The following is a 24,301-nucleotide window of genomic DNA, read 5'->3' as shown; positions in this document are numbered from 1 at the left end:
AGTGATATGTACTGATTTCCACAATTACAAAGAAAACCTGAACTGGAACGAAAATCACTGTGTTTCTGCACACTGGGTGAATACGGATTATCTAACATGTCATGTCAAAGTATGTCATATAAAATATGTTATTTGTAAAATAAACTGGACTGAACTAATTTTAGCAGTTATGGGTGGGTCCCTGATATTAGCACCTGGTTTATGTTGGGTGCCAGGTGTTCATGGAGAGCAGTTAACTTCTTTCGCCAGTAGGCGTCTTATGTCGGGCTCTGATGCTGTCCAGCTCTTCATCTTGGACACTGTTCTTATCTATCTGCCGCTTTTATGGTGACTTATTTTTGTTCTGAGATGTTGCTGTGCTCTGCTTTAAGTCTGCCAGCCATTGGGTGATGTTCTTTCTCCTGCAGTATTGCTCTATCGTACCCTTTTGAGGTGTGTTTCGGTCCTGCTATCATGCCAGGGAGATTAGACTTCAGATGAGTTTTTGGAGAACATCATTAATCTCATTCATTCATCAAATGCGTGTATGCCCACAAGTTTGCATAATAGTGTGCATAGGATTTATCAAATTGGATTTATGCTTGGGGACGTGTGCACATTTACAGAAAGCTCAGGCCGTGTGTATACACAAAACCTTGTAGTAGGAAAGTAAAACTACAAAAAGAAGACACTCAAAAAGGTCCACAAAGCAATCTGAGTGCACATTTGGCTCTTATCCTCGCCACTGGGATATTTGAGTAGGAGATTGGAGACATATATGGCATTTTTCCAAGCCGAATAATGCCCAGTTATTTCCCTAACTGAAATTTACAACAAGGATTTCCCAAACATATTTGGAGAAATAGATTCCTACACTCATTTCAGGACTATCACATAAGAAATTCAGGTATCTGCACAGAATGGAGTTTCATTCAATCATTGCACAAATAATCTGCGATCCACATTGCTTGAAGGAATACACAATCCATTCATTCATTTTACCAAATACTGAATGCATGCGCGCCTCAGTGGGAGCTATTGTTGAGAATGGCTCGCTACACGTGGAATGATGTGTCCCCAGTAATGTTTCCTCCCCCATTTAATTAAAAATAATAATCGTGTGTTTGACGTGAGACATTTTAGCATTAAGCTTGATATCAAACGATTTATTTTTATTTTCAAGTCTGCTCTTTTCTCCCACCAATAGAACAAACAGCAGCGGTGAAATTCTCCCACTGTCCCACATTGTTTTATTCCTGCTACTGGTAATATCTGCATTAATTTTTTTTGTTTCTGTCTATCCATTCATTTTCTGAGCCACTTATCCTCAAGAGGGTTATGGGGATGCTAGTGCCTATCCCAGCTATTTTCGAGCAGTACACCATGAACTGGTTTCCAGCCAATCACAGGGTACATATAAACAAACAGCCATCCACACCCACATTCCCACCTACGGGAAATCTCGAGTCTTCAATCAACCTACATACATGGTTTTGGGATATGGGGGGAAACCAGAGTGCCTGGAGAAAACCCATACAGGTATGGGGGGAACATGCAAACTCCACAGAGGCAGGGCTGGGATTTGATCCCTGTTCCTCAGAACTGTGACGCACGAAGGAAGTGGAGGAACAATGAGAAAGATGGAGGCATGCACTGGAAAGGAGAGGAATGAAGATTCGCCAAAGTAAAACAGAATATATATACGTGAATGAGAGGAGTGGAGGGGGAAGTTTCAGGCTCCAGGGAGAAGAGATAGCGAGGGTGGATGATACTTGACACTTACAAATACTTGGGATCAACAATCCAGAGCAATGGTGAGTGTGGTGAGGAAGTGAAGAAATGGGTCCAAACAAGTTGGAACAGCTGGCGGAAGGTGTCTGGTGTGTTATGTGACAGAGGTGTCTCTGCTAGGATGAAGGGCAAAGTTTATAAAACAGTGGTGAGGCCAGCCATGATCTACGGATTAGAGATGGTGCCACTGAAGAGACAACAGGAAGCAGAACCGGAGGTGGCAGAAATGAAGATGTTCAGGTTCTCGCTAGGAGTGAGCAGGTTTGATAGGTTTAGAAATGCGCCAAAGTTGGATGTTTTGGAGACAAGGTTCAACAGCAGACTTCAATGGTTTGGACATGTCCAGAGGTGAGAGAGTGAGTATATTGGTGGAAGAGTACTTAGGATGGAGTCCCCAGGCAAAAGAGTGAGAGGAAGACCAAAGAGAAGGTTGATGGATGTTATGAGGGAAGATATGAGGGCAGTTGGTCAGAGCGGGAGATGCAGGAGATAGGTTTGGATGGAAAAAGATGACACGCTGACAAGCCGAAAGAAAAAGAATATATATATATATATATATATATATATATATATATATATATATGGCGGCACGGCTCAGCTGGTAAACCGTTGGCCTCACAGTTCTGGGTTCAGTCCTGGGCCCGCCTGTGTAGGGTTTGCATGTTCTCCCCGTGCCTGGGTGGGTTTTCTCTGGGCACTCCAGTTTCCTCCCACATCCCAAAAACAGGCAACATTAATTGGACACTCCAAATTACCCCTAGGTCTGATTGTGAGTGTGCCCTGCGATTGGTTGGCAACAGTTCAGGGTGTACCCCGCCTCCTGCCTGTTTTCAGCTGGGATAGGCTCCAGCACTCCCTGTGACCCTAGTGTGGATAAGCAGCAAATAAAATGGATGGATTCATGTTTCTCTCTCTCTCTCTCTCTCTCTATCTCTCTCTCTCTCTCTCTATCTCTCTCTCTCTCTCTCTATCTCTCTCTCTCTCTCTCTCTCTCTCTCTTCTCTCTCTCTCTCTCTCTATCTCTCTCTCTCTCTCTCTCTCTCTCTCTCTCTCTATATATATATATATATATATGTGTGTGTGTGTGTGTGTGTTGTGTGTGTGTGTGTGTGTGTGTATACCCCGCCTCCTGCCAATGGATAGGCTCCAGCACTTCCATGACCCTTATGAGGATAACCGGATAACAACATGGATGAATGAATTTTCCACTTCCAAGTATTTTGCAATAAATCAGGTCAAACACATTTTTTTCTGACCAATGTCAGAGTGTGACATTTTAGCAGTCATCAAATGTAATAGGCACAGTGAAAAAATATTGGAAAAAAATCATACAACCAACCACAGAAGTTAATGACATTAATGAGATTTCTTAGAGGCACTTTTTAGAAATTGGTATCATGTTTGTAACTTTGTTGGTGAAACTCGTTAGAACCAAGCAACCAATTCAATTTCATAACTGTAAACAAACAACAACCAGTTTACAACGGGTACTTGGATTTGATGCAAGAATCTCCCAAAATAATCATACAAGGATCAATTAATTATTTCAGAAGGAATAGGAGACATGACAGTGAAATATGTATGTGGAAAAAATTGTCATCTAATTACAGTGGGTGGATTAATAGGGAAGCATTTAATTAGCTGAGATTTCTTTCCAGTTGAAGACAGGTTTTGATCTTAGCCATATGGCACATCCTTTGGACGTTGCAGTTCACAGTCTGTTGAATATGAACAACAGTGCTTTTGTCCACTGCCTCAAAGAAAATAAGCTTTACGGTGACAGTGAGTGTAACAGCCTAAGGTAGTATCGGCTATTGAACATACTTAATATACTTTTTTCAGGGAGGTTCTGTCTCATGCAAATGAATCACCGCTTCCCACCTCCCTGCATTGCTGCAGGGCCAATACAAGTAGTTGAGTGTTTACTCGTTTTGCAGAAAATGTCTTATATTTACTTACAGATCACATTGTCATGATGTGGTGCACAACTGACTGGGTTTATTTCTACACAAATAAAAAACATGATGTACTGTAGATCAGTGATTCCCAACTAGTGTGCCGTTAGAGCTCTTCTGCTGTGCCACAAGAAATGATAAAATTTCACTTTATTGGTTATAAAATTATTATTATTTTTTTTTTTACAAATGTGTTTTTGTTCATCATTCTAGGGCAGTGGCATATTAAGACAGACAGAACATATAAAAGCTATTCTATTATACAGCTGAAAGTGTATAATTGACTTGCGTATCCACTTTTTGTGAGATTTTTGTTTGGTGGTGTAACATTTTTCAAATGTAAGACATGTGCTCTTACTCAATAAAGGTTGAGAATCGCCGCTGTAGATAACATCTCATTTTATTTATCCGACTACTATTTTTACAGTTTGCATGTTCTTCCCGTTTCTTTGTGGGTTTTCTCGAGGCACTCCAGTTTCCTCGCACATCTCAAAAACAAACTCTAAATTGCCCTTCCATGTGATTGTGAGTGAACAGACTGTTCAGGATGTGAGGATAAGCAGCTAAAAAAATGGATGAGGGATGGACGAATGGATGGATGCTATTTGATGCTATAGGTACCTCTTTGTTTAAATGACAAACTTAAAAGTGTATTTCCAGGACAAACAGTTTGCTTTGTCTATTTGTTTCATGAGGATATTAATGTAGCATTGAGAAAATGTATTTGCATGACCCTCCACATCCACAAAGTGACTTGTTGCAACATTAGCAGAGGAATGAGTCCATTTTATACAAACATTGTTTAACATTTATATTTTGTTTCAAATATTGGTTTTAACCTTGCTGTCGAGAGGGTTGCGAGCATTCAGAAGGAGCATGGAGGTAAAGCAATATGGAAAGTCAGCCCAGCAATGAAGATAAGAATGTAAATCGGAAGAAGTCACCCTGTATTTGAATAATGAAAGATCCTAATAAATGTGGGTGAATCCCCCTTTTGAAGATCAATATCAAGTTATAGTAATCTAGCCTATTATCCTATTTCATACATGGAAAGTTAATTTAAGACCATTTTTTTAGGTTAAATTTTCCTTAGTTTGTTGTTTTACAGGCATCAACGGTGAAACGCTTGTAGAGCAGTGGCATCACAGTTCTGAGGACTGGGGTTCAAATCCAGACACCGCCTGTGTGGAGTCTGCATGATCTCTCCATGCCTGCGTGGGTTTTCTCTGGTCACACTGATTTCCTCCCACATCCCAAAAATATGCATTAATCGGAACCTCTAAGTTGCCCCTTGGTGTGATTGTGAGTGGGGTTGTTTCTCTCTATGTGCCCTACGATTGGCTGGCAAGTTCAGGGTGTACCCTGCCGAGAGCCCATTGACAGCTGGGAAAGCTCCAACAGTCCTGTGACCCTCATGAGGATAAGCGGGTCAGAAAATAGATGGATGGATGTTATTTTACAAGTCATATTTTTAAAGTAATTGTTGGGCAACATGCTGGTATGAATTTGCATTTTCATGTTTTGTATTTTTTGCCAATTTTCGATCCATACCAGCACAGTATATCTGACCCCCCCAAAAAAAGAATAAAAAAAACGTGACAAGGGTGAAAGAGAGCTTCTTCAGCTGGGGACAGGTAGGCTGAGGCCAAAAAGGGATGGTCAATTCAGGCAGGTGGCTTCCCAAGAAACAAACACACAACAAACAAACAAACAAACTGTAAAGTCGATTCAAGTAGTCTCAAACGATACAATTTCTAAAACTTGTGAAATGAAACACACTTTTTCTCCAAGTACCGTATTCACTATAAAGAAATGCAAACAACTCCCAATTTTAACCATGATGAGCCATAGATCACACTAAATTATGATTTGGACTCCAATGTAAATCTTACATTCCATATTCCAGAATCTCAAAACCACTTTCAAGCTCCAATTGATTTATGGCTCAAATTCATGGGGGATGTTTTTATGTAAGATGGAACAAGCCCAGTATGTAACCTTAATGTGTGACAAAATCCTTACAAAACAGCCAACATTTCAAAAGCAGGTAAATTAGTTTCGCTTTAGCTAATGGTTTCTCTTTGTATCTTGCAAAAATTGTTCATCTTCTGGCAGTTATCATCTTGCAATAATGTTTTTTCACTTCTATTAGCTTGACGCAGATTGAGCAAAGAGGATACATAAAAAGGATTTTCTTCTTTTATTTTTAAAATGGAGTAAAAACACCCCTGAGTTGCAGCTTAGGATAACCAGGTCACACAATTTTGTTCTGACCACTGGAGCTCTAAATTAAAGTGCATGGTGGAACACTGGGGGAGCAGCTTATAAATTGGCTAGCAGCGCACAGTTGCAGGATTTTCTACAGACTGAGAACACTGGTGTGTGCATGTGTGTGTGATGTTTTTAAGGAAACTCTTTAAAGATAATGGTTTGTAATTTTGGAGACTTGTAGAGTTGACTTGCCAAAGTACTCTCACTCTCCAAATCTCTATCTCCTCAATGGTATATCAATGATGTATCGCTAGTGTGTCAATTCTGTCAAGCTGTCATTGGCTCAGAATGTGTAGAAATGCCATGACCCAATGTAAAGCTTCAAAACATTATGAAGGAATTGGGCGAAAAGTGAAACAGCGATGACATTCGAAGCTTCAAATGTCTTTGGGCACGTGACACTGGTGTTTTAATACAAGGTCCGACATAGAGTTTCGAATAACTGCGCTTCAGGAAGAGTGACACAAGCTTCAAAGTCTCAGCATCATTTGCCCATACTGATTGAAGTCAAACTCCAGTGCTTTACCATCATCAAGAGAAATCATTTTCATTTCAATCGAAGTTCAACATGCAAAATTAACTTCTTGCTTTAGTTTCAATGAAGGTTTGGGTTCAGGCTTCACTTGTCTAAAAATGATCCGATGGCTTACTCAAAACACATCATTGCAGTTTTCAAGTGGATAGCCATAGCTCACAGTACTCCCACCCAGATCTCTTTTCTGTGCAAAACGTTGTTCATCTTCTTCAAAACGTTGTTGATCTTCTTCACCGCATACAACTTCTCTAGGGAGGAAAGCTTGTGAGCAATTGGCCAATTTCACACTTCACTCCATACTGATTATGGAATCAATATACAAACAAAATATTTTTCTAAACTGAAAACAAATATAACAGTTGATCACCTCCATGGCATTTTTCCCACAATGGAAATCTTTTATACTTCAGAAAGGTCTTCTCAACTCTGTTACAGAACTTACTATAAATGTGAAACACTCGTAGTGGGCTTTGCTTCCACATTCTTGACCAGTTCGTCCCAAACCAGATCCTTTTGGTGCAAGTCTGAAGATTGTGCCTTTATGTATTCTAAAAAAAATAATAATAATTCAAGGTTGTGTAACCTTACTTTCTTTTTGTTTTTAGTTGTTTTTTTTTTTTAAAGTTCTGGCACTTCACTGATGATGTAGTGGTACACACGCCTGATTTTGGTGCAGGCAGTGTGGGATCGATTCAGTGATGATTTCGATATCTGCCCTGCGACTGACTGGGGATCGGTTCAGGGTGTAGTCCGCCTTTACCCTGAAGCTCGCTGGGATAGGCTCCGGCTCTCCTGTGACCCTTGTGAGGATAAGTGTCTTGGATAATGGATGGATGGATTTCACCTCTAATCTTAATTTGTGCCATTTCAAGTTTTTTATTAGACTAGAACTACTATAATTTCAATACAAAAACGCTGGAAAAATGGTGTGAGGGGTGTTCTAAAACATTGCCTGTAAGAAAATAATAATCACATCGATATTTACTTTCCTAAATATGTATAAACCATATTCTCCAACATTTTGACCTCGAACAGATGAGGTGTTTAAAGAAATGAAATGCATTGAAAGGTTCATCATCAGTTTAATTCATTTACAGTAGAATGCCCAACAGCATCTGTGCATTTTTTTTAAAAACTCTTTCTGCTGCGAACAGGGAAAATGTTTGTGGAAGGGAGCGAAAGAGAAAGAGGGAGAGAGAAACATCTGTGCATTTTTAAAAAGAATACAGACTATCGTCTTATACACAAGCAACAGTTCTAAACACAAAACAAAAAACACTGCAAACTTAGTATAGGTCAAAGATGTAAGGTACTGTCTAAGATACGCATTAAATATGTACATTCATTGTTTGTCAAAATGGTTATAGTCTTGTACAAATTTTAATATATAATTTCAATTCTTTGCAACAACGGTAATAACTCAATTTTAAGTACTTGAAATCTGTCCTTTGCCTGTATTTGTGTGTAACAGCCTGTGCCCCACACACACCTGAACACACACAGACACAAAGCAACACACCCAAGGACACAAAAATGTTTCTGAATGTTTCTGACTTCACACGCAATGATCATTTGCAAAATTGAAAGGATCTCCAATCCAGTTAGGAACGTTTTAAACAGCCCAAAGCTTTAAATGAACCTTTAACAACATTAATATATCTTCTTCTTTTCCTTTCAGCTTGTCCCGTTAGGGGTCGCCACAGCGTGTCAATCTTAGATGAACGCATATTTGTTTGGCACAGTTCTATGCTGGATGGCCTTACTGATGCAACCCCTCTGCATTTAGCTGGGGATAGAAGCTTACAGCACCTGGTATTCCCAGGACGTCTCCTATCCAAATACTAACCAGGGCCACAGTTTCCGAAATCTGACAAGATCAGGCGTTCTCAGGGTCGCATGGCTGTAACTCTTTAACAACATTAATGTATAATTTGCATTTATTCTTTGGGTTGATCTGGATTGTGTTTTCGAGTATCGGGGCAAACATCTGAATATTTTATGTATATATATTTTATATATACATATATTTTTCATGAGGCCTCACTTGCCCACAACTTCTTCTTCTTCTTTTCCTTTCGGCTTGTCCCGTTAGGGGTCGCCACAGCGTGTCATCTTTTGCCATCTTAGCCTATCTCCTGCATCTTCCTCTCGAACCCCAACTGCCCTCATGTCTTCCCTCACCACATCCATAAACCTTCTCTTGGTCTCCTCTCGCCCTTTTGCCTGGAGCTCCATCCTCAGCATCCTTCTACCAATATACTCACTCTCTCGCCTCTGAACATGTCCAAACCATCGAAGTCTGCTCTCTCGAATCTTGTCTCCAAAACATCCAGCTTTGGCTGTCCCTCGAATGAGCTCATTTCTAATCCTATCCAACCTGGTCACTCCGAGCGAGAACCTCAACATCTTCATTTCTGCCACCTCCAGTTCAGCTTCCTGTTGTTTCTTCAGTGCCACCGTCTCTAATCCGTACATCATGGCCGGCCTCACCACTGTTTTGTAAACTTTGCCCTTCATCCTAGCAGACACTCTTCTGTCACATAACACACCAGACACCTTTCGCCAGCTGTTCCAACCTGCTTGGACCCGTTTCTTCACTTCCTGACAACACTCTCCATTGCTCTGTATTGTTGACCCCAAGTATTTGAAGTCGTCCACCCTCGCTATCTCTTCTCCCTGTAGCCTCACTCTTCCCCCTCTACTTTTCTCATTCACGCACATATATTCTGTTTTACTTCGGCTAATCTTCATTCCTCTCCTTTCCAGTGCATGTCTCCATCTTTCCAATTGTTCCTCTGCGTGCTCCCTGCTTTCACTGCATATGACAATATCATCTGCGAACATCATGGTCCAAGGGGATTCCAGTCTAACCTCATCTGTCAGCCTATCCATTATCACTGCAAACAGGAAGGGGCTCAGAGCTGATCCCTGATGCAGTCCCACCTCCACCTTAAATTCCTCTGTCACACCTAAGGCACACCTCACCATTGTTCTGCTGCCATCATACATGTCCTGTACTATTTTAACATACTTCTCTGCCACACCAGACTTACGCATGCAGTACCACAGTTCCTCTCTTGGTTCTCTGTCATAGGCTTTCTCTAGATCCACAAAGACACAATGTAGCTCCTTCTGACCTTCTCTGTACTTTTCCACGAGCATCCTCAAGGCAAATAATGCATCTGTGGTACTCTTTCTAGGCATGAAACCATACTGTTGCTCGCAGATACTTACTTCTGTCCTGAGTCTAGCCTCCACTACTCTTTCCCATAACTTCATTGTGTGGCTCATCAACTTTATTCCTCTATAGTTCCCACAGCTCTGAACATCCCCTTTGTTCTTAAAAATGGGAACTAGAACACTTTTCCTCCATTCTTCAGGCATCTTTTCGCCCGCTAGTATTCTGTTGAATAAGTTGGTCAAAAACTCCACAGCCATCTCTCCAAATTGCTTCCATACCTCTACCGGTATGTCATCAGGACCAACTGCCTTTCCATTTTTCATCCTTTGTAGTGCCTTTCTGACTTCCCCCTTAGTAATCATTTCCACTTCCTGGTCCTTCACTCTTGCCTCTTCAACTCTTCCTTCTCTCTCATTTTCTTCATTCATCAACTTCTCAAAGTATTCTTTCCATCTATTTAGTACACTACCGGCACCAGTCAACACATTTCCATCTCTATCCTTAATCCTTCCCATCTCTATCCTTCTGTCTGGCCAACCTGTAGAGATCCTTTTCTCCTTCTTTCGTGTCCAACCTGGTGTACATGTCTTCATATGCCTCTTGTTTAGCCTTTGCCACCTCTACCTTTGCCCTACGTCGCATCTCGATGTACTCCTTTCGCCTCTCCTCAGTCCTCTCAGTATCCCACTTCTTCTTCGCTAATCTCTTTCCTTGTATGACTCCCTGTATTTTGGGGTTCCACCACCAAGTCTCCTTCTCCCCTTTCCTACCAGATGACACACCAAGTACTCTCCTGCCTGTCTCTCTGATCACCTTGGCTGTCGTCGTCCAGTCTTCCGGGAGCTTCTGCTGTCCATCGAGAGCCTGTCTTACCTCTTTCTGAAAGGCCCCACAACATTCTTCCTTTCTCAGCTTCCACCGCACAGTTCTCTGTTCTACATTTGTCTTCTTAATCTTCCTACCCACCACCAGAGTTATCCTACACACCACCATCCTATGCTGTCGAGCTACACTCTCCCCTACCACTACTTTACAGTCAGTAACCTCCTTCAGATTAAATCGTCTGCACAAAATATAATCTACCTGCGTGGTTCTACCTCCGCTCTTGTAGGTCACTATATGTTCCTCCCTCTTCTGGAAATAAGTGTTCACTACAGCCATCTCCATCCTTTTTGCAAAGTCCACCACCATCTGCCCTTCAAAGTTCCTTTCCTGGATGGCGTACTTACCCATCACTTCTTCATCGCCCCTGTTTCCTTTACCAATATGTCCATTACAATCTGCACCAATCACAACTCTCTCGCTGTCTGGGATGCTCAGAACTACTTCATCTAGTTCCTTCCAGAATTTCTCTTTCAACTCTAGGTCACATCCTACCTGTGGTGCATAGCCGCTAACCACATTATACATAACACCCTCAATTTCAAATTTTAGTCTCATCACTCGATCTGATACTCTTTTTACCTCCAAGACATTCTTAGCCAGCTCTTCCTTTAAAATAACCCCTACTCCATTTCTCTTCCCATCTACTCCGTGGTAGAATAATTTAAACCCTGCTCCCAAACTTGTAGCCTTACTACCTTTCCACCTGCTCTCTTGGATGCACAGAATATCAACCTTTCTCCTAATCATCATGTCAACCAACTCCTGTGCTTTTCCTGTCATAGTCCCAACATTCAAAGTCCCTACACTCAGTTGTAGGCTCTGTGCATTCCTCTTTTTCTTCTGACGCTGGATCCGGTTTCCTCCTCTTCTTTGTCTTCGACCCACAGTAGCTGAATTTCCACCGACGCCCTGTAGGTTAGCAGTGCCGGGGGCGGGCGTTGTTAACCCGGGCCACGACCGATCCGGTATGGGATTCTTTAGATGAACGCTCATATTTGTTTGGCAGTTTTTACGCCGGATGCCCTTCCTGACGCAACCCTCTGCATTTATCCGGGCTTGGGACCGGCCTACAGATTGCACTGGTTTGTGCCCCCATAGGGCTGCATTTCTCACTTGCCCACAACTAATTTCAATAAAAAGGGAGAAGACGACTTGCGTTCTTGGGAAGATCGAAAGTTCTTGATAAAAATGAGACATGGAATTAAACATACAATTCGGTCATTATGAAATGCCCTACTCTTTAAGGTAGAAAAGGGAGCCATACACTTGGAAATTCTTTATGACCCAAGCATGGATACTTTCATCAATGCACTGGGTGCATGCACTGCAAAATATGTAAATTTGAGACAGTTGAGATGTGATCAAAGCACCAACTTAGTAGGCGCTTAAACAGAGTTCATTGAGAAAATAAAAGACATGGACTTTTAAAGCAAATGAAGGAACATGGATGTGAGTTTGTGATGAACATTCATTCCTCTAGTCACAAGGGAGGCGTCTGGAAAGGCAAATAAGAACTATCAGACGTGTTCTCATATCAATTCTTGATCAGTCAGCAAAATGACTTGAAAAGTACCTCTCTGTGCCTTTCTTATGAAATGATGCCAACTGTAAATGGCAGAACTCTCACAAAAGAGCAATTAAATGATCCAACAAGGCTGAACCTTTAATGCCGAATCGCATTTCCACAATGAAGTCAAGCATCATACTGGCACCTTCTCGTCAGTCCATACATCTTTACCTACGCAAAATATGGTGACAGGTACAATTTTTGGGAAACAAATTCTGGAAGAGATGGAAGAAATATCTTCTTAACCTTCAACATAGACACACATGGCATAAGGATAGAAGAAACACAAAGGTCAATGATAATGTTGTTCTTTTTTAAGACACCTCACCACAAAATCATTTCATCTTGTCTTTTTAGACAGAAATTGTCTGCTTTGTAAAGATGTCTGCGCTCCCCAAAAAAACACAGTATTTGTCAATGAAAGTCAGGGATAGTACAGTACAGACTTCACTTAGCTACTTATTTAATTGACAGAGCCTTGAGAAATGTTCATCTCCAAATTGTCCAATTTGGACACGTCCACTTATAAAAACCTCGGCATCCAAACATTGCACTTTAGTCCGGAGATCAATAAAATCTCGCTTCAGAACGTCTGATTGCTGCTTGAGAATGCCCAGGGCCCCTGTGTATATAATGACATTTCACTATTGGGTGCTGATTAGGGATATTCAGGATTTTTTATAGAGATATCAGACACTGTGTAATTGGTAAAACACAGTACTTTAGTGTTCTTCATACTGCATAAACGTTTCACATCCTTGAGAGGTCCATCACGAACTATTCACGTCTGGGATCCCAGTTTTCTCTTGTAATTTTTTTCCCGGTAAATTGTTTACAATAGTGTGTACGCTGTACTGTATATAATTTGAGTATATATATGCACCATATACACTGTTGTATTTGTATTTGCATTATTCTGCAAAGGTAAATAGTGGCATGGTAGCGTGACTGGTTAGAGCATCCGCTTCACAATTCTGAGGACCAGGGTTCTGTGTGAAGTTTGCATGTTCACCTTGTGTCTGCGTGGATTTTCACCGGGTACTCTGGTTTCCTCCCACATCCACAAAACATTCATGCTATGGTTGATGGAAGACTCTAAATTGCCCAAATGTTTGAATGTGAGTGCTAAAGGTTATTTGTTTATAAAGTATGTGCCTTGCAATTGGCTGGCAACCAGCTCGGCTGTATCCTGCCTCTTGCTCAGATCGGCTTTGATAGGTGCTAGCACTCCTGTGACCCTTGTGAGGATAAGCGGATCAGGAAATTGTCTGGTGGATGGAAGGTTTCATCATTGAAAGATGACGGGAAATGGAAATTATCCCACCATGTTTTTTTTTATTTACAGATGAAGAAATGAGGTGTGATGGTTTTGTTCACTTTGAGGTTTTAAATTTTGTTGTCTTTGTTAGGACTTCATACAAACTTGATATACCAGCTTGTTGCTGTTAGCTGGATGGCCACATTCATATGGATTGAATCCAAAATGTTCCTATATAGTTGCTGTTGTATTAGCATTTGGAACAAATTCCATATATGCCACAAAATTTTCTGTAAGAGCAGTCCGCATTTCAAATGCTTGTGTGTGCATATGCCCATGGACAGGACCAATGAAATGAAGTGTGCTCGCAATTCACGAGCTCCGTTTTAGAGACCACGATAAAATCATGTATCTATTTTCAAGTCACAAAATAGTTTTTTCTTCCTTAAATGACTGGACACCTCTATGCACCCTCTTATTTTTTTTTGCTGCTGCACCATTCAGAAATTAGGGTGCAAATGTGACTAAGTCATTGCCACTCCCATGTCCTGTCTTATTAAAACAAATAAAAGGTACTTCAGATTTTCAGTATGGCCCTACCTTACTCAACCACGCAGATTAATTATACAAAATGATTCCCTGCTAATTTTTGTGCCTCTCACACAGACAGACATCAGATGAGATACTTGCATGTATTTTTCTCTACCGGGTCTTTAATATCTTATCACATATAGTAGTATGTGATCTCATGACATCCACATGTCAGTTTTGCTCCTTGCACAATGCCCAGCAAATGTGGTGTATTATGGGCATGTTTTACACAGTGCCATGGCATCTTGCATTAAGACAATTAAATGCACGATATATTTAGCTCCAGTGTCTTTTATGACATATAGAACACTTATCAGACATTGCTTTAAGTACACGACCCGAGGAGCAGTGAATGTAATAAGTGTGAAACATCACACCCACGCCCAATTCTCACTTACACTCTCACTTTGTAAGTGTCATCTGAACTTTTATTATCTGAAGGTGGAATATTGGCAGGACATTTTCATGCCGTGTAAATATCACACATATAGAACAGCAACTATGAAAGAAATGGTGAATAAATGGTGAATTAAAAAAAAAACAGAAAACTTCCATGATTTGAAGCATTAATGCACTGGACCCCCATGTTCCCAAAAAAAAGCAACATTTATTCTTTTATTTTATTTGATCCCTTATCAGTTGGTATACAGTAGTGTAAAACTCCTGAAAAGATCAGACCATAAATGATTCAATAGTACTTGTAATACAAAGTACAAACCAACAATACACATAGACAAAACTCTCCATTGTTGTATTGTACAGTCATCATTTCCTTGGAAACTGTCATGCTCCTGGCATCCTGCTCAGGTTGGGCGTGGGCACCCAATTAGTCGGCACACACCTGCACCCTGTTTTGGCTGATTACACCCGGTACTTATAGGACAAAGGGGACAACTAGTCCTCCGCCAGATCGTTGATTCCCATGCCTCGATCCCGCACTCCCGTATACCTGACCTACTGTGTACCAACCCTCGCCTGTTCCCTGACCATCCTAGTAAGCCTGCCTCTTCTGATAATGCTGCTTTTCCTGACTGACTCGCTGATCATTGACCACAGACCGAATAAGGGCTTTCTGTACACTACCTTCTTGCCTCTGGAGTCGTGCATTTGGGTCCACCCTCGAGCCTCGTTCGTGACAGAACGATCTGGCCACAACATGGACCCAGCCGACTCCGAAGCCATCCTCCTCTCATTACAGTTCCAGAGCAGACGTCTGGCGGAGCAGGAGGCTGCTCTTCAGGTGACAAATCAACATCTCCATGAGATCTGTGCCCGGCTGGAGCTGTGGCTAGCATCCAAAGCTAGCGCGGCTGCTACGCCGACGATGGTCACTCCGCCTGTCGCTCTGAGTCCACCTGTTCCGCCTGTCATGGAATCCCCACGTGCCACCATAACTCCGCTCTCCCGACCGGAACGTTTCTCAGGCCACTCGGGCAACGTTAAGCCCTTCCTTGCGCAGTGCGACCTCCATTTTGAACTGCAAGCGTTCGCTTTTCCCATGGACTGCTCCCGGATCATATTTGTCATTTCCCACATGACGGGAAGGGCGGAGGCGTGGGCCACGGCAGAATGGAGTGGCAACTCGGAGATCTGCCGTTCATGGACGACGTTCGTCTGCGCGCTGACCCAAGTATTCCAGTACGCACTCATGACAATTCGCACTCAAGGCCGTCGCCGCGTGTCAGACTACGCTATCGAATTCCGGATCCGGGCCGCCGAGAGCTGGTGGAACGAGGAGGCTCTCCATGATGCCTTCTACCAGGGACTTTCCCCACAGATCCGTGGTCACCTCATTGCCGTGGATCTTCCTCCTTCGCTGGACGCCCTCATTGCACTGGCCTCAAGGAGGATCAGCACTTGGCCGTGCAGAGGCAGATGGACGGCATGACCGAGGAGGAGACGTAGAGGCTCAGCCCGGTCACTTCCCGGCCGCCCACGCTGCTTACTACGTCAGAACCCATGGAAGTGGAGGGGCTCGGCAGCCCAGCGGAGGAGCACTTACGCCGGCGACAAGAAGGGCGTTGTCTCTACTGTGGTCATCTTGGAGACTTAATCGCCCGCTGCCCGGTTTGACCGAAGCGCTCCGACATTAGGATCTCTACGCCGGTGAGTGTGTGGTATACTGTTGCTTAGTCAGGGCAGTCGTTTTTGCACCTCAACGTAGGAATGGACTCTCACACATGCCTAGTGACCACTTTCATTGACTCCGGTTCAGACGCTAACCTAATAAATCCCCGTGTGGTTGAGGCGTGCGGCGACCTTCCCCACACAGCGTCTTCGTATCGCTTACGCCGCCAACGGCAAGTTCCTCTGCCGGGTTTCACAGCGCACACAAACCTTACGTAGGGACTTTCCGGACACGCACACGGAATGCATTAGTTTCCACGTATTTAACTCTAGCTGCAGTGATATAATCCTGGGGAGCCCGTAGCTCAAGAGACAAAAACCTCACATTGACTGGGTCACGGGTCGGATAATGGCATGGGGTGAGGACTGTCACAAGCAGTGTCTCGCCGCTCGGAAGGGCGGAGGGATTCAAGTTGCTGAACTAAGTACCGCTTCCGAATTAGCCACGGTGCCCTCTTGCTACCATGATTTAAACGAAGTTTTTTTTTTTCTGAGTTCAAGGCAAAATCTCTGCCGCCACATCGGCCTTATGACTGTGCTATCAAACTCCTCCCTGGCACCTCACCTCCCAGAGGGATACTGTTCTCTTTGACAGGACTGGAGCACCAGGCAATGAGGGATTACGTCGAGGAGTCGCTGGCAACCGGACTCATTCGCCCGTTGTCCTCACCAGCCGGTGCAGGGTTTTTTTTCGTTAAGAAGAAGGATTCCACTATACGACCCTGCATCGACTACCGAGGATTGAATGACATCACGGTCAAGAACAGGTACCCCTTGCACTTAATCGCTACGGCATTTGAACTCCTCCAAGGAGCCCGGATCTTCACCAAACTGGACTTGCGCAGCGCGTATTATCTGGTGCGGATCCGGGAGGGCCACGAATGGAAGACAGCTTTCAACACTCCCATGGGGCATTATGAGTATCTTGTGATGCCCTTCGGATTGACCAATGCCCCGGCCGTCTTCCAAAACTTTATTAATGACTTGCTTCGGGAGTTCCTGAACAAAAACGTATTTGTATATCTTGACGACATTCTCATCTTCTCAGCAGATTTGACCTTGCATATCCGATAGGTCAGAGAGGTGCTCCAGCGTCTCTTGCAGCACCAACTGTTCGTGAAATGGGAGAAGTGCGAGTTCCACAGAGCATCCGTGTCCTTTCTTCATCCTGGCAGAAGGGGAGATACGGATGGATCCCGGGAAGATCGACGTGGTGCTTCGGTGGCCCACCCCCGCCAGCAGGAGGGACGTGCAGAGGTTCATTGGCTTTGCAAATTTCTAAAGAAAGTTCATTCGGAACTTCAGCGCTGTGGCCGCCCCTCTGCATGCCCTCACCTCTCCGCACAAGGTTTTCGAATTGTCCAGGACCTTCCAGGAGGCCTTCAATAAACTTAAGGCAAGTTTCAGTACTGCACCCATCCTCAATATCCTGGATCCAGATTGCCAGTTCGTGGTGGAGGTGCACGCATCGGACTCGGGAATCGGAGCCATTTTGTCGCAGAGGAGTCCCAAAGACGGAAGGATCCACCCGTGTGCGTTCCTGTCTAGGAAGCTAACCACGGCAGAGAGAAACTACGACGTGGGGGATTGCGAACTGCTGGCGGTCAAGATGGCTATGGAGGAGTGGCGGCACTGGCTGGAGGGCTCACAAGTACCGTTCGTGGTCCTCACCGACCACAAAAACCTGGAGTACCTGAGGACCGCAAAGCGGTTGAACGCCCGCCAGGCCAGGTGGGCTCTCTTCTTCACCCGCTTCCGCTTCACTCTGTCCTTCCGCCCAGGTTCCAAGAACGACAAGCCGGACGCCCTCTCACAGCTCCATGAGGGGGAGCGCACGGCCTCAGTAGCGGCTCCTATCCAGCCAGAGGCATGCTTTCTGTCCGGCTTCACCTGGGCGGTCGAGTCGCAGGTGAAGGAGGCCCTGGGAGAGACGCCGCCGCCCGCGGATTTTACGTCTGATCGCCTATTCGTCGTTCCATCACTTCAGGGAGACGTCGTCAATTGGGCCCATTCGAACAAGACGGTCTGCCACCCGGGTATGGCAAAAACTCGTTCTGTGGTCGAGCAAAGGTTCTGGTGGCCCAACCTCAGCAAAGACGTGAAGGAATTCGTCAATGCCTGCCCGGTGTGTGCGGCCAATAAGACGTCCTGTTTACGACCGGTGGGTGAGTTGTGGCCTCTGTCCATTCCTTTCCGCCCATGGTCACACATCGCGTTGGACTTCGTCACCGGCCTACTGCCCTTTCAGGAAAACGCAGTTGTGCTGTCTGTAGTGGACCGATTCTCCAAGATGGTTCACTTTGTGCCACTTCGGAAGATCCCGTCAGCCAATCAGACAGCCCAGCTGGTGTTGGACGAGGTCGTCCGTTACCACAGGTTCCCCGGGATATTGTCTTGGACAGAGGCCCGGAATTCAGCGCCCGCTTCTGGAAGGAATTCTGCACCCTCATCGACGCTTCGGCCAGTCTAACTTCGGGCCATCATCCAGAGTCTAACGGCCAAACAGAGCGGGTAAATCAGGAATTAGAGACCGGAGTTCGATGCTTAGCATCTAGGGACCAGAGCACGTGGAGCCAGTACCTCAAATGGGTTGAGTACGGCCACAACTCCGTACGCCCCGCCTCAACAGGTATGGCTCCACTCCACGGTGTGCACGGCTATCCTCCCTCTCTGTTTCCCTCATTGGCCAAAGACTCTGCGGTGCCGTCGGCCCTGGCAGTGGTACGACGCTGGAAACGGACCTGGGAGGCAGCCCGGAGGACGCCGCTGCGCATGGGCAACATCTACAAGTCCGCAGCGGACCGCGAGAGGAGAGCCGCACCAGAACTCAGGGTGGGGCAGCGAGTGTGGCTCTCCACCAAGGATCTCCTGCTGCGGATGGAGTCCCACAAACTTGCTCCCAGGTTCGTTGGTCCGTTCCCGATCACCAAAATCATTAACCCGGTTGCCGTATCACTTAGGCTACCCAGGTTGATGAGGGTGCACCCTACGTTCCACGTCAGCAGACTACGCCCAGATTGTCCTTCGCCGCTGGTTCCTCCAGCCAACACCCCCACCCCCCACCCCCCGCCCCTCCGCTTCGTGGATGGCGGGCCGGTAAACACAGTGCGCCGGTTGCTCTCTTCACGCCGCAGAGGAAGGGGGTTCCAGTACCTGGTGGATTGGGAGGGATACGGACCGGAAGAGTGCTCTTGGATCCCCTCGCGCTTCATTGTGGACACCTCCCTCATCAATGAGTTCCACGCGGCCCATCCAGATGCTCCTGGGCCGTCGGGAGCCGGCCATTGAGGGGGGGTTACTGACATGCTCAGGCTGGGCGTGGGCACCCAATTAGTCGGCACACACCTGCACCCTGTTTCGGCTGATTACACCCGGTTCTTATAGGACACGGTGGACAACTTGTCCTCCGCCAGATCGTTGATTCCCATGCCTCCTTCCTGCACTCCCGTATACCTGACCTCCCGTGTACCGACCCTCTCCTGTTCCCTGACCATCCTAGTAAGCCTGCCTCTTCTGATACTGCTGCTTTTCCTGACTGACTCGCTGATCATTGACCACGGACCGAATAAGGGCTTTCTGTACACTACCTGCTTGCCTCTGGAGTCGTGCATTTGGGTCCACCCTCGAGCCTCGTTCGTGACAGAAATAATCTATTGATGATATGTGTGAAAATACAGTGTATATATACTTTTGGTGAAGACAATAAATAATCCATAATGTTTGTATCTGAGAAAAAATCAGAGAGTGGACTAAAAAGTCGCATTTGAAGGAAGGTTTTTTCCATTACAAAACAATACCGCTTGCTTAATATTTAAGTGGGCATTTATTATCAAATCCTGAATAAAACATGAATTGAAATATGTACCTATGAAAACCAGGAGGCTTGTGTCTCTGATGTCTTCAGCACTACCTCGCTAATACTGGATATTGCGCATATTTTAATTTCGTGAAAACAATTATGGGAAGTTTGTTTTGAAAAATGAATACACCTGAGTAGACACCAAACAAATTTAGATTCGCATGACTATTTATTCAAATGTTATAGTAATACATTATGCATGAATGTGTTCAAACAATAAACAATGACTCGAGAGTGGGCTGTATTACATAAGCTTCCCTTTGATCATTCAGTGAAGAATCAAGTTTAGGAAATCAAGACAGACTTCTTAAACCACAGCTGTATCAGTAAAAGCACCTCTGATTGGTTTCAAAATTAATTCAACATTCTAATCGAGCAATTTTCAATGTAGCACGTCACATTTAAAAAAATGAAAATTGAAAAGTTATTATACAACAACAGAACAGTATTAATGGCAAGAATTGGTACTGATTCCTCCAAATTCCAATACACATTTTCCAAATTGGTGTGCTTGATTTTCTGTGCATCTTACTTCCCTTCACATGGCACAAACATTTCCATACAGATTGCAAGTGTTTGTGCTCTGCCAAATGTTCATGTGGATAATGTAAATCATTGTAAGATAACAGAGTAGATCGTATTGATGTGCATGTAGAATTATTTTCACAGTGAAGCCCAGTCTTTTTCTGCTCAGTGTAATAGTGACTTTGGGATTGATGCAGTGTATCAACAAAAATATTTCATCTACGATCCCAGGAGAAATTGCTTAATTTTGTTTTATCGGGCTTTATCATGTTCTGTTTTGATTTATATTAATGGATTTAAAGAATTTTATTCTGTGCGTGTGTATTATTTGTTCAACATTGATTGCATCTGGTTGGGTGAGGGTTAACACTGATCTACCTTATCAACGAATCACCCTTTTCTTTCCTTCAATCAAGTCCTCTGTGCCTCATTGTGTCATTAGTCTTGATTCTCCCCAGCCTCCTTGTTGCGCATTGGTGGGCTGAGCCTTCTTCGTCAGGGTTGCTGACAATAACAATGAATAGTGTTTATAAGCACACAGGAGCAAAAGGAGGAAGTGTGATTTATTTTTTTCCTCCATTATCTTAAATTTTTTGTTCTGTGGTCTTAGCCCTGGTTCAGAAATAAAAATATTCAGGCTGTTTTTGTTCCAATATTGCCTCTTCCTGACTGAGGATGATAAACGAAAGATTATTTTATGTTTTATACAACTATCCTGTAATATATCCAATTTGCATGACCAATCAGCTAAATGTGTGCTGACATTCAAAGACTCCCGGTTACACGACTCCGTGAATTGTGATGTGAAAGTGACCTGTAGCCAATCAAAATGCTACTTTGTCTGAGGAACAAGGAAGCTCGTGTCTTTTTGTTACATATCTAGCAACCTGAACCTTTTTAAGATCAACTTGGTTTCCCAATATTCTTCTGCCATCCCCGGAATGTCTTGGTGTCAAACTGAATATCAAATGCATCTGCTGCAGCTACTGGCGACATTTTATGTGGAGAAGTTAGATTTTGGGATTTGCAAGTGGATTGGAGAGTGTCAACATGCATTAGAGTGAGGGTAATTGGGATTGAGTGCTAATAGACTCTTGGACAAATTGGAAATACACTCCAGCTGTTCAGGCACAGAGAAGTCCTTCACGGATAAGACAAAGAGCCCTGTGGATACCAACAAATGCAGACAATGAGAAATGTACCAGCGATCCCTGTTACTTAGATATTTAATACTGCATTAATCCACAATCAATTCATTAAGTCAGATCTGACCTTCACTCTATGACTTTTGCGGTGTGGAGCCTTATCAGGCTCATTAAAAGATAAAAACAACCTAAAAGACAATGAAACAAACTTTATTTTTCATATAATGTAAGCGCTACCATTTTACTGACACTATGACTTTGCAAATGTATCTTTGTTTCTGAATACAAATGGATTTTATGTTATGCAATTTTTTTTGCCCTACATGATTCTTGTTGAAAAACATGTTGAGCAAAGGTGACACGTGGACGACCAGTTACATTATCAGCCTCACAGTTCAAAGTACCGAGGTTTGAATCCCGGCCCCACCTGTGTTGAGTTTGCATGTTTTCATCATGCCTGCATGGGTTTTCTCAGGGCACTCCAGTTTCCTCCCACATCCTAAAAATTAATTGGAGACTCTAAATTGCTCCTCGGTGTGATTACGAGCGTGGCTGTGTTCTGTCTTCATGTGCCCTGCAATTGCTTGGCAACCAGTCCAGGGTGTACCATGCCCCCTGCTTGATTATAGTTGGGATAGGCTCCAGCACTCCCACAACCCTTATGAGATAACTGGCTCAGAAAATGGATAGATGGTTGGAAATTAACTTAAATGATTTCAGCAAATGCCTGCAGCATAACAAAGAATGAAAATTTTAAGGCAGTGTGAAGACTCTCCATTCTCAATGTACATGGAAGATACCCACAAATCCAAACATGCTACAGTTTTGGGTGTTTTACGGCTATTCTAGGGCCAAATCATTTGTCTTCAATTGTGTCAAATGTCTGTCAAGTCTGTCTGTCACCATGGCACTTGATCTTTGGGCACTGTTAAGGATCATGATCTTACCCTACAATGCTAAATGCTTCATTTATTTTGATATGATTTCTCAACTTTTTTTTTTTACAGAAACTGCTACTATGGAAGCTGAGCAACAGAGACATTCGCATATTTCTGAGGCCCCTTCTGACACCAAAGCTCTTTTCGAAAAGGACAAGACCACACAACCGAGTGAAGTTACCTGGGCAATATTACACTGGTTCTTCAGAGCCGCCCCCGTTGCAAAGCCCGACGCGCAGCCTTCGTGGAAGATGTGACCGCCGAACGCGGCGCTTCAGCTGGTGTGGCTGAGTTTCGGCTCGCCGTGCTATATAAGGAGGGGGTGGAGCCGAGCTATGTTGCAGGCTGAGTGAGACATTGTTGGCTGGGCGACGCGCACATCGACACGTTTCATACGCGGACCTTTTGTTACGTTATGAGAAAGACCGATTACGTGGTCCGCCCCAAACATTTTTTTTTTTTAGTAGCTGTATACCCACCTACCTGTTATTTGGAACCCACGAAGCTCTCGTCCTTTGCACCCGTGCAATCCATTTTTCACAACGAACAGGGTCTCTTTCAAACTTATGAAGGGTAATTCCATTCTCCCGAGTGTTCAAGCAATGTCCAGCAATGCAATGAGCCGGCATTTTGGCTAACACGAAGGAAAAACGAGCTACCTTTGCGGAAGTAAAACTAATGGAAACAAACGAGTCCACGAGGGGGAGGTACTGTCCTTTACTTCACTTCCTGCTTCTTCTCGACAACAAATTCCTGAGAGGATTTTCATGGCAGGAGTTACAAAAAGCTGTATACGTCAAAATCATGTTTTGTGGTGAAAAAAACACATGGAACCATATGGGCTGTGGGGTTTTCATTAATAATATACCAAAAATCATCCATTTGACGACACTTGAGCTTTAAAGCAGTTAGACTTTTCAGATCTACACAGTCTATTTATTATTGCCAAGACATTCTTATGATAATTCGAATCAGCCAGTGATCACAAATATCTTTATTTGATTTTTCTAGATTCTTCACCACTTTGTCAAGCAATGTCAAGATTTGAGTACTATATCTGCACAATTTAAGTTATTGTATCACTTTCTAATTTCGTGTGATTTTGAGTGACAAATCACACCAGTGTACTCTGATATAAAACTGTGTAACTGCTAAACAAAAACAGTGCAGTTTTGGAAGTCTGTGAAGAGAGAAAACTAACAAAATCTCTCAATTATTACTGATGGGAAAGAAAATTGTTTCACTAAGTGAATGAAATTAATTTTTATTGAGTACACTTACAGAATAACTACTTAGAATGACTGAAGCATTTTTACATCAGCAAGGGCTTGTGTATTTAGTAGTCTCTATCTCTCAGAAGGGTTATGCTTAATTATTTGAGAGGATTCCTAGTGGAAAAATGTTGAGAGCATGACCTATGAAAGAACACGTTCAGTTTGAGGTTAGCTGTGTTTAACAATGTATGCCATTCAATGCTTACATGGAGCTTAGTGCTAGTCTGCACATTGTTCTTGAAATAATTCATTCTCTTGCTAAGTATACTGTGTATTGTGGTATCCCCCCTTTCTTCACATATTCACAGTCCTTTTCACTCATTGTACCCCACCTCCTGTGCGAAGATATCTAGGATAGGCTCCAGCACCCCTGCAACCCTTGTGCGGATAAGCGGCTCAGATAATGGATGGATAGATAGA

The 24,301-nt window shown here is 43.7% G+C and overlaps 1 protein-coding gene across 2 annotated transcripts in view; it reads right to left on the bottom strand.

The window, feature by feature from the left end:
• Nucleotides 1-23,279, bottom strand: part of slc35c1 (solute carrier family 35 member C1) — a 45,183-nt gene extending 21,904 nt beyond the window's left edge. Inside the window, exons 1-3 of one of the 2 annotated variants that reach the window (XR_009794297.1) lie at nucleotides 22,789-23,279; nucleotides 21,797-21,857; nucleotides 20,164-21,688 (exon numbers count right to left, since the gene is read on the bottom strand). The gene's annotated coding sequence lies outside the window, so the exon portion shown is untranslated. Of the gene's footprint in view, nucleotides 1-20,163; nucleotides 21,689-21,796; nucleotides 21,858-22,788 lie in introns of those variants that run through there. The other variant, XM_061815144.1, reaches the window with a different exon arrangement.
• Between the last annotated feature and the right edge of the window lie 1,022 nt (nucleotides 23,280-24,301).

This window comes from Syngnathoides biaculeatus, chromosome 3 (assembly GCF_019802595.1).
Source record: "Syngnathoides biaculeatus isolate LvHL_M chromosome 3, ASM1980259v1, whole genome shotgun sequence".
NCBI classification, from domain to species: Eukaryota; Metazoa; Chordata; class Actinopteri; order Syngnathiformes; family Syngnathidae; genus Syngnathoides; species Syngnathoides biaculeatus.
The sequence above is the reverse complement of the archived record's forward strand: the minus strand, read 5'-3'. Positions and strand labels throughout refer to the sequence as shown.